This window comes from Pistacia vera, unplaced genomic scaffold (assembly GCF_008641045.1).
Source record: "Pistacia vera cultivar Batoury unplaced genomic scaffold, PisVer_v2 Contig503, whole genome shotgun sequence".
Classification (NCBI taxonomy): domain Eukaryota; kingdom Viridiplantae; phylum Streptophyta; class Magnoliopsida; order Sapindales; family Anacardiaceae; genus Pistacia; species Pistacia vera.
Window position 1 is genome coordinate 604,764 of NW_022196339.1, and position 10,476 is coordinate 615,239.

The window sequence follows — 10,476 nt, forward strand, 5'->3', positions numbered from 1 at the left end:
CTATTTGTAAGAGGACTTCTAAAAGGTAGGTCTGTCGACAATTTCGTTGGCCAGTTTTCTAGAATTTTAATTATTAGAAAAAAAAATATTATCATATTTTAATAATTAAAGGAAAAAAAAAAAACTATACTAGTCAATTTATATCTATCAAATTGTTAGGGCCAAAAATCGTCCTTGGCCCAAATAGGGAAACAGGACCACTAGTGAAGAAAGACCAGGCCCAGTGCTACAGAGGCCCAAGCCAGATTAGTCCTATTTCGACATGAGGTATAGCCGGCCCAAACCACGTGGGTACAAGCTTCTCAAACCTGGCCCATGTCCTAGGTCCGTGGACAAGTCCAGAGCCCACAACCCCCTCAGAATACTTTCCTACTCCGGATCGATCTCCCATTCAAGGTGACTTTCCTATTCCTGATCACTTTCCTACTTGGAGTTACTCCTAATCAGAATCACCTTCCTATACGGACACTGGTAAGACAGCTTACCACAACCCTAATTCTTCTAGGGTTTGCATCAGAGTCGTACTAGGACTCCTACTTCTACCAAGATTGGGAGACCATACGACCACTATATAAACAGAGGCCAGCCCTCTCACAAAGGACATCGACATTACACCCTCACACCCGAGACTCTTCACTTGAGAGTTTCACTGATTCGCCGTAGTCACAGTCCCCGACTAGACTTCCGGTAATCCCTTATTCCTTAGCCCTCACTAANTGTAACTCAATTTTATAAGTGATTATGTCGAGAACACATTATGGAATATTCTATTTGTAAGAGGACTCCTAAAAGGTAGGTCTGTCGACAATTTCGTTGGCCAGTTTTCTAGAATTTTAATTATTAAATTTTTTATTTGAAAAAAAATATTATCATATTTTAATAATTAAAGGGAAAAAAAAAACCCATACTAGTCAATTTATATCTATCAAATTTAGGTTTAATTTAGGATTGCTATAGTTTGTTCCACAATCACTTATGGACCGACTTTTGAAATTATCAATTTTAGATATAATTTGTAAATTTGTTGTTTTAATGATTTTTAAAATTACTAAAATTACAAAAATGGGTTTTTTATTAATTAGTTTAGTTAATTTTTAAAATATGTTTATGAAAATAACTTTAAAATAAAATATAAAAATAATTAAATATCATGGTCGACAATGTCGTTGACCGTATGGCTCAATTGTGGCTTTTTGTAGCAGGAAACTGGCAAAGTTTTGGTATTTATCCATTTTAAGCTCAATTTTACACATATTTACTTTTGTATTTTACATAAACGTTCTTCGTTGAAGATATGTATACTTTTATAAGATCCAAAACACTTAAAGCTCTATTGGGAGGTGACACGGGATAGGGACATGACATTTGGTTAAGCATTATTTAACTATATTTGAGCTAAAATAATGCATCTTTAAAAAAGTTGCATCAAGAAATCTCTTCTAACATTTGAAGGAAACCTTAACAAGTATGAGCTTTGTATTGGCGAGCAAGTAAAGAGGAGTTGTTGTGTTTGTGAGGAAGTTGGTGGTGGTTTCACAATCATAATCCGACATCCAGTAGCCAAAAGCTTGTGTCTTTTGGAAGTGCTTTTTACTTCCATTAAGGAAATCAAAGTAAAAGGCATTTGATGATCAAATGGGTCACATTGAATATGTGGATCTAAATTATTGATCCTACCCTCCATTCTAGAAAGTTTCTACTCTCTTTATTAATGTTCACCCTTTAATACCCTGTAAAGGACCTATTCAAAGAATGTACATCACCTATTCTCTTTGCCACACTTTAAATATTAATATTCCTAACTTATAATAAATAAATACTTTTTTCTAATCTTCAATCAACTTCTTTACAGGATTTGAATCCATATAGAATTCTGATTAAATTCTTGAATAAGAATGTTTGGTTGGATTTATTTACTGGTTAAAAGAATTTATTTGAAAAAAAATTGTAATCTATTTAAGAGCTTCTTTTATGGTTACAATGACGAGTCAAAGTCTCATAGTAGGAGGAAACATTAATTTATATCATATGAATAGTTGAGCATGGCATCCACAATAGAGGCTATATGAAAAGGATTTAATGAGAATTTATTTTGGGTGCATATATGCTCCTATTCATAATTCACTTTGTTATGTCTAAAAAATCAGAGCTGACATAAGCTTACATTAGCAAGCACCAATCAGAATTCAGGAAGATTTTGCGTTGTCCAAGAACTGTCACGTTGCCCCAAGACAGAAAGAATACGGTTGTTATCAACCCAGCAGATTCAGGTTTTTTCTATAAGTGAATGAGGATTGCACACCTGTCTAAACCCCAGATAATTTGAAGATATTTCCTAAGTTATCAGTCAATAGGAGGCAAAGAAGGATTTGCAGGACACCTACCCACTTGAAGATTTGTAATCATTACCTTGAATTCAGCTACTATAAATAGAGGACTCCCCTCTCATTTTTGAGATTTTGATCCTGATTGTAATCTCTATTTTTAGAGCAAAGATAACCTACGAGAAAGAGATTGACTTGATATTCTTTCTAAATAATTAGTTATTGTATTTCTACTCGTTGTTCGCTATACGCGACTTCTTATAAACTCTCATATATAAAAGAAACAGTGGACGTAATAATCACTTTAAACATCCGAACCACTTTAAAAATCATTTCTCTCATTTATAATTCTGTCTTTGCATTCAATATTATTGCGCAACCTTGTCTTGCCTCTTGAATCAATTATATTACATGTAATTTCTGAGAATAGCTTAGCACTTTGCACATGTGAGTCATTGGTATCAAAATCACGCATCAACACTTCAATCAAACTTGCTATTGTGGTCACTCCTGGTTGCATAGTGATTATCATAAATTCTAATTCCTAATAAATTTCTTTAATGAGACAGCCCACATTTTTCGTCTAAATTTTAACTGAGCATATAAATCTAGCTCAATTTAGTTGTGCCAAATTGTTTTATCGATTAATTGTAAAAAAAAATGAAATAATTAAATTGTGTACTTTTAATATTTTAAAATATGTTAATGCTTAAAAATGATGTCACGGCCAATGCGCATGACGTCATGACCCTGGTTTTCGATAGTTGGGGGATCTGTTGAGATTAGAGATTGTCAACTGTTAATTGCTCACGTGGCGATGGCCGCAGAGGGAATTTGAAGATTTTTCAAGTTTTAAATTTCTTAAAATTTGTAAATATTTAAACACTTAATTTTTAATAAAATAATTATTAAACTATAAAATATTTAAAATTTAAATAAATTGATTTAGGGGTAAAATGAGAAATCACAATATAAAGAAAGGATAAATTAGGTATTTTAATCATTCATTACTCGTAATAGATGGCATTCCTCCAAAATTTGAGAGGAATTCCACTCCACTCGTTTTTAAGGAATGAGATTTCTATTTCTTATGAAACTCCTATAAACCAAACAAGTAAGAAAATAGTTAAATAAATGGTGGTGGTTTTCAATACTTATGGTTGCTGTTTTGGCTTGTTATCTCCCTCGAAGCCACTAGAACCTTTGCAAAAAACACAAAACTGAGTCAGAAACTCAAGTCAGTCGGGGTTTTCGTCAGCATGAGCTCTTTGACTCAACAAGAAGTTGAAATGAGAAGCACAAAGATAACACATGCTTCTTTAGCAATTTCGTGAAGACCATAAATAACATGAACTAACCAACGATCTGAGTAATGAATAATGATAGAGGTAGAAGCTCTAAATCGTTCCATCATGGAAAGTCCATCGAGCTATATTAATTCTTCATTAATCGGCCCAAAGTGTACTAATAATTGAAATACAATAAGTTAATAACACTACACAAACATCACTCCCTTGCAACATTCCCTTACAACATGACATGACAGCTGACGTGACAGATGTCATCTCATCTGCCACGTCAGTCATATGCCACGTCACTTTCCTCCAAAAATTAAAAAAAAAATTCTTACAATAACAAATTTCAAATTTCATTTTCCCTAAATCCATATCCTAAATCAATTTCATTTTCACTCAAATTCGAACCTAAAGTTTTTCCCTGATTTCCTTTCAATTTTTAGAACCTTAGCCACCACATTCCCCAATCTCAAGCGAAACGCAGTAGCCACCATAGCTGCACCAGGTCGACCTCTGCACCAGCTCCGTTGGGTATTCATCTGTCAAGTCTACGGAATTTCGACCACCTTGATTGTGTTGACCACTCTGGTTTCCTTCGTCACCTTTTCTACTCTTCCATCAACGACCTCCTGAGGAGCAATTCTGGCCTTCTCCCTTTCCTCTCACTGCTCCTTTCATCCGTATGTCCATATCCCTTATTTCTCTCTTTGTCTCTGTCTCTTTTATTTTTTTCATTCTGATAGGATTTTGCTAATTATGATTCATAAATAGATATGGAGGGAATTTAACTCTATCCATTTCTTTATTTATTCATTTCATTACAGTTGTTTATCTTTGACTGTATCTCTACTCTTTTTTCTTTGAATTTGAAAATCCTTTTGTTATGTTTCAGATGTTCTTTCCTCTTAGATCAACGACTGTTGTTGTATATGGTGGAATTAGTTCTTTGGTCTTCTGCGGATACATAGTCTATGACACTGATCATTTGATCAAGCGCTTCCCATATGACAAATATATTTTGGCCTCTGTTGCTCTCTATTTCGATATATTGAACTTATTCATTTTCATTTTTCATGTGCTAAGGTCAACTGACAGTTAGGTGTACGGTGGTCTACAACCAGCCTGGATTAGGCTTGAAAACACACCATATGGTGATCCGTTTATGTGTTCATTTGAACTTGAAACTAAAATATGAACTATGGTATTGAGGATATTGTACATGTTCCCATGTACTCTTGTGTTAGTGTCCTCACAAACTTTCTTAAGTGTGGTAAATAGGTATATGATTGAGATATTTTTCCATTTGATGCTCCTTCTCACTGCAAATGTGTTTCTTATTATTCATTAATTTTGCTTGAGATATCGCCACTGGATGGAATATAGGAATAACATGCTTATTGATTCATTTGGAGTTTGGAATGGATGGCAACATGTTGCTTTGTCTTTGAAGACCTTCAATGAGAGAAATTGAAGGAATTAAGACAAGTTATACATAGCTGATTAGATTTAATGTTCATCTTGGCAGCAACCTTTGGTAATTATTTTTTATGGTCTGCAATATCTAGTTAATTGGAAGTATAACTGATTGTGTTCACATTCCAATCTATTTAATATATGGTTACTGGTTGGATTTGTTTGCTTATTACATTCCAGTCTTTTAGTTTATTAATTATGGATTACAGAAAATAAAGTTTAAAAGATGTAAATTATTGTTGTTTAACTCTTGTACTGTTCAGCAACCTTCTCTTTTAAATAGTTTTTACCTCAATGCATCTTTTTTGTGATCTCTGTGCAGAAAAATTTTACCAACTCATTTAAATTTGACAAATGGAATGTGTGAACTTATTATCAATGCTTAATTTGGCTTTGTAATGATTATGATGATGCAGTTTCATATGAGAGTGCTACTCAAAGGTGTTTGGAGAAGAATACCTTCCTGAATGCAACCTTCCCAAGTGCATTTGTTGTGAGTGTTTTCATAAAAGAGCTTTTTTCGCCCTATATTCACATACAATTCTCAGTCCTTATTGTGCATATAGTTATATATCTTTGCTTCTCATTTTCATTTGCTTTAAAGGTTATTTCATATGAATTGATTAATTGTGTTCATCTGTTGAGGTTATGCATTTATATGAGAAGAAAGCCTTGAAATTTTTTGTTTGGAACCACTTTCCAAGAGCAAATTTCATTACTCATTTTTTCAAATTGAACTTCATTCCCTTAAGAGTTTAACGAAATTTATGATATGATAATGCATTTGGACCATTGATATTAATATGCAATTTTATGCTACTTTTTCTTGTGATTTGAATTACTCTTGCAATGAATGAATGGGAGCTAATTGGAGTAAGTTGATGATGGGTACGGTAGATAGCATGCATGCATGTTTGTGACAGATATGAAAACAAGAAAGCATGAACATATTGAGTGAACTATTTTTGTTTATTTAGCTAATTATAGGTTTTATTTTTTGAAGCAGATTTTTAGTATTAACAGAATTTTTTATTAACTTTGCCACCACCACTAACCTCAACCGCACCACGACCACTCCCAACCACACCACCATCATAAACTGTCATCATTTGCTCTTCCTCTTCCACCACCACTCTCAAAGATGGAAGAGTGTAGTCAAAAAAAATTCAAAGAACTATTCTACTCAATTCAATGTCGTAGAGGTAATTTAGTCTTTGCAATCTCTTTTTATTCGTTAATATGAATTTAATTTAATTTAATATTATTTCTACCCTCTTTTAATTAAAATAATCACTTTCAAGAAATAGAAGATACAAGAAGGGCAGAAGAGGATTGGGAGCCTAAGCCTAGAATGGTTTTTGATTCATTTGATGAGCTTTCACAATACTACAAAAGCTATGGGAACAAAAGAGGTTTTGAAGCTATTATAAGATCTTCAAGGAAAGGACATGATGGAGAGTTGGGATATGCAACCCTGGCTTGTTCTTGTGGCGAGAAGTGGAACAACCCTTAAGTCAAAGCCAGATCTTGTCCTTAGTGTTGAGAAGGAACTTGGTATCATTGCTAGTCTTCAAGATCGAGTGGCACAAGTCTATGGTAGCCTTGTTTACATGGTATGTGATATTCATGCATATATGTTCAAATGCTCATAAATGTAATTGTTGACAATAACAACTTCACAAGCCTGTGCTTAGACGTATATAATTTTTGACCAAATTAATCAAATAGTAGTGAACATATATATTCAAATGCTCATAAGGTAATTGCTGTGTTTAAGGTATCTCATGCGTCATCCAGTAATATCAGCTGGTGGAGTGAACATATGGCAGTGATCGAAAATCAGAATTGGTGGGTGCAGAATATCGATCGAATCTTGTCATGGAACTTGTTTTGTAAACGTTGTTGATGAGGTTGGTGACATTATAATTTGTTGCTGGAAGTTTATTACTAAAAATGCCAAATAAAGAGACATACAGAATGTGTATCAGCATTAGTTACTCAGAATGTGTATCAACATTAGTTACAGCATTGCTAGAATCAACTATAATATGAGCACAAATATTTTCTTGGTCTTAGTTGATAAATCAACTCTAATATGAATGATCTAGTTAATCTTAGTTTTCCACGTATTTTCCTTTCTGTTTATAATCTGATGCATGTCTTTTTTCTGTTTATAATCTGATGCTTGTCTTTTTTCTGTTGCAGTCTTTCTCAGTTTGCTGGATGGGAAGCTTGGGCAGTTTCTACTGCAGCTGTAGAATTTGAGAAGTTGCAATCTTTCTCCAGTTTGTGCAGAATTTGAAAAAATAAGAATTTGTGCAGTTCTCCACTTTGTGAATTTGAGAGCTACAGAAAAGTTGCTGTTCGGAGCTTGTTAAATTGGACTTATTGTTTAGGATGTTAGGATGGAACAGGCTGTTTAGGATGAAAATGGAGAAAAAAATCAGTTGTGGTGATATCTTTCATGAACTTTTATTTTCTTTCACATGAATAAATATGGTTTTTCATGTATTTGCACATGATCAGTATACAATTCACATTTGTTTTTTCTATTTGTTCTTTTTGGTGCCAGAGATAAACCATCTTTTTCTCTTGAAACTGTGATGGTAGAAATTGTATATCTGCTTTTAGTTAATTGCAAAAATTAAAAATTCAGGTTTTTTTTTTTTTTTTTTTTTTTTTTTTTTTTTTTTTTTTTTTTTATAGGTAAACCTGCTAATTTTATTAAAAAAATAAAGAATATATCCTAAAAATCGCACTCCCTTTTACATAGCCGAGGACCTTAGACATGCCCAAGGGACCAAACTACACAAAAAGAAACAAGAGCAAACAAGTATATACAATCCTTATACACAAACAGTAAGACTACACAAGACAACCAAACTGAAACCTTCACCCAGACACTGCAGAAAATGCAGCAATCACGTTGCACCTCCACACACACCACTGTCTAGATCACTACTTCAATTCAAGCACACACCACCCTACACATACTGCCCAAGACTCCTGGAAACTGCATAAACAAACTGCAACCTGCACACCTGCTCAATCTACACAGTGCAAAAACTACAACATGCCCAGGCTTCATATCTAGCACCCACCAATCTACACCAGCTGCACAGAAATCATGGCCTCACATAAAATGCAAAAATCTAATGCAACAATGCATAGCCACAGTAACTACTTGACAATCCAGTTGAAGCTTGGGCTGCCTCCATTACCTATTGGGACCAAACCAATTATATTAAGAGCTATCACAAGCTTTAAGGTAACAATTCTAAAATCTAAGCTCCACGCAAATGTTCAAAAAAATATTGATAGACATACCAGCTGCAAATTTAAAGCAAAAGAAACACAATCATGCATTTTTTACTGGGATAAAGTCTCAATAAACAAGTCATGCGGTTTAAAAACAATAACAATATACAGTGTTTAAAAATGAAAAATAAAAAATAAATTTTGTAGTATAGAGATTTATATATTTAATAAACAGCCCCCACCTTGGCTTAGCCTTCTAGCTCAAATCCATCATTATGATGAACTGTGAGTTTCTTAGATCACAATAAATCATAATTAGTTAAGCATTTTGCTGCTTCACTAATTCCTTACATTTGTTTCCATCTCCTTGATAGATTCCAAATCAAACATCGTACTTGATTCTAGCAAGCAACTATATTAAACATCTATTTGACACTGAGTAACTAATGCTGATACATATTCTGTGTGTCTCTTTATTTGGCATTTTTAGTAATAAACTTACCCAAACATTTGATAAAGGAATATGCTTTGTAGGGCCAAAACCAAGCCCCAAGACCAAATTCAAAATAGTTGCTTAAAAAAGCAATAACCATACAAATGCATTTCATCTGCGTCGAATCTTAACAAAAAAATTTGAACATTCAAAGACAAAATCACCTTATCATTATTGCTATCTAGTTCTGTATCTGTCCCAGTTACTCTACAAACAATCTCTCTCTTCTTCCTGCAAAATATACATTAAACACAGTACTTCATTACTTGGGAAACCAAAAAAATAAATAAATTAAGAAACAAAACAAACTAAAAATGTTACCTTGAAACTTGGTATGAACTAAAACTTGCAAAATGACAGCGTTCCACGCGAGGAACGTGTAAAGAAGCTAAAAATGGCTGAAGACGAACATGGCAGCAAACTCAAGTTCCCGCAAAAACTTGTCGTGAAATTCATGTATGTAATCGAAAAACCAGAAGCTTTAGTTGGATTGAAGCAACATTGTAAAGCTCGGAGATCTTAAGGTTTTCGGGTGTAAATTTGGAGATTTTTTTGAAATCTTATCTTGACACTGAACAACATTTCGAGAGTCCATGAAGATAAGGGAGAGAGGACGAGCTGGAGGGAACAAAGGGGTCAAGTGGTGGCAGGAGAGGCTGAGAGAGAGAGAGAGAAAAAGAGATTTGAACTTTAGGGTTTGCAAATGAATTTTGGGATTAAGATTTGATTCATGGGGTTATGCTAAATTTTGAAATTTAGGGTTAGAGAAATTTTTTTTTTTTTTTTTTTTTTTTTGTTTGGGGGGAAGTGATGTAGCATGGCAGCTGACACGTCAACTGTCATGTCATGTTGTAAGGGATTGATGTTTGTGTAGTGTTATTGAATAAAATACAAGGTCGAGCTCAAGAAAAAAGCCCAGGTTCTTCAATTTATGGGCTTTTTGGCCCGGCTGAGGAATTATTAACATTAAATTTTCAATATCAAGTTGAAAAAAAAAAAAAAAACAAATATAAAGTTACTTTCATATAAATTATAAAGTTATATTAGTATATAACATTTGATAGGTTTAGCATAAGTAATTTAATGACATAAAAAATATATTATATTTGATTGCGTTCAACATTTTTTTTAGAACTAAATTATTTTAACATTTTATATTACGGAAAATTATTTAATATCAAAATCATAAACTATATTGTTTAATATTATTCAAGAAAAATGATTTAATATTGTTGATGCGTGATTTTGACACAAATTAAACGCACGTGTGAAATGCTGAGCTGGCCTAGAAGACACACGTGAATGGGGAGTTGAGAATGTAAATGGTCAATGTTTAAAGTGGTTCGGATGCTTGACTAAGCGAATCCTACGTCCACTGATATTGTATTTATATTTGAAGGATCAGGTCGCGGCTTAGCGAGCTGATGAGAATACAAATGAGAGAGAGAGAGCTATTACAGAGAGAAGATAGCTAATCAAGAGTAAAAATGAGCCAATCCCACAAACAGGAGAGAAGTTCTCTATTTATAGTGGGATACATTGAGGTAATCATTACTGAATCCGTAAAAAAGGGTCAGGTACCGTGCAAATCCTCCTTTGCGTCCCGTTATTCACTTACTCGCGTGATTTCCTT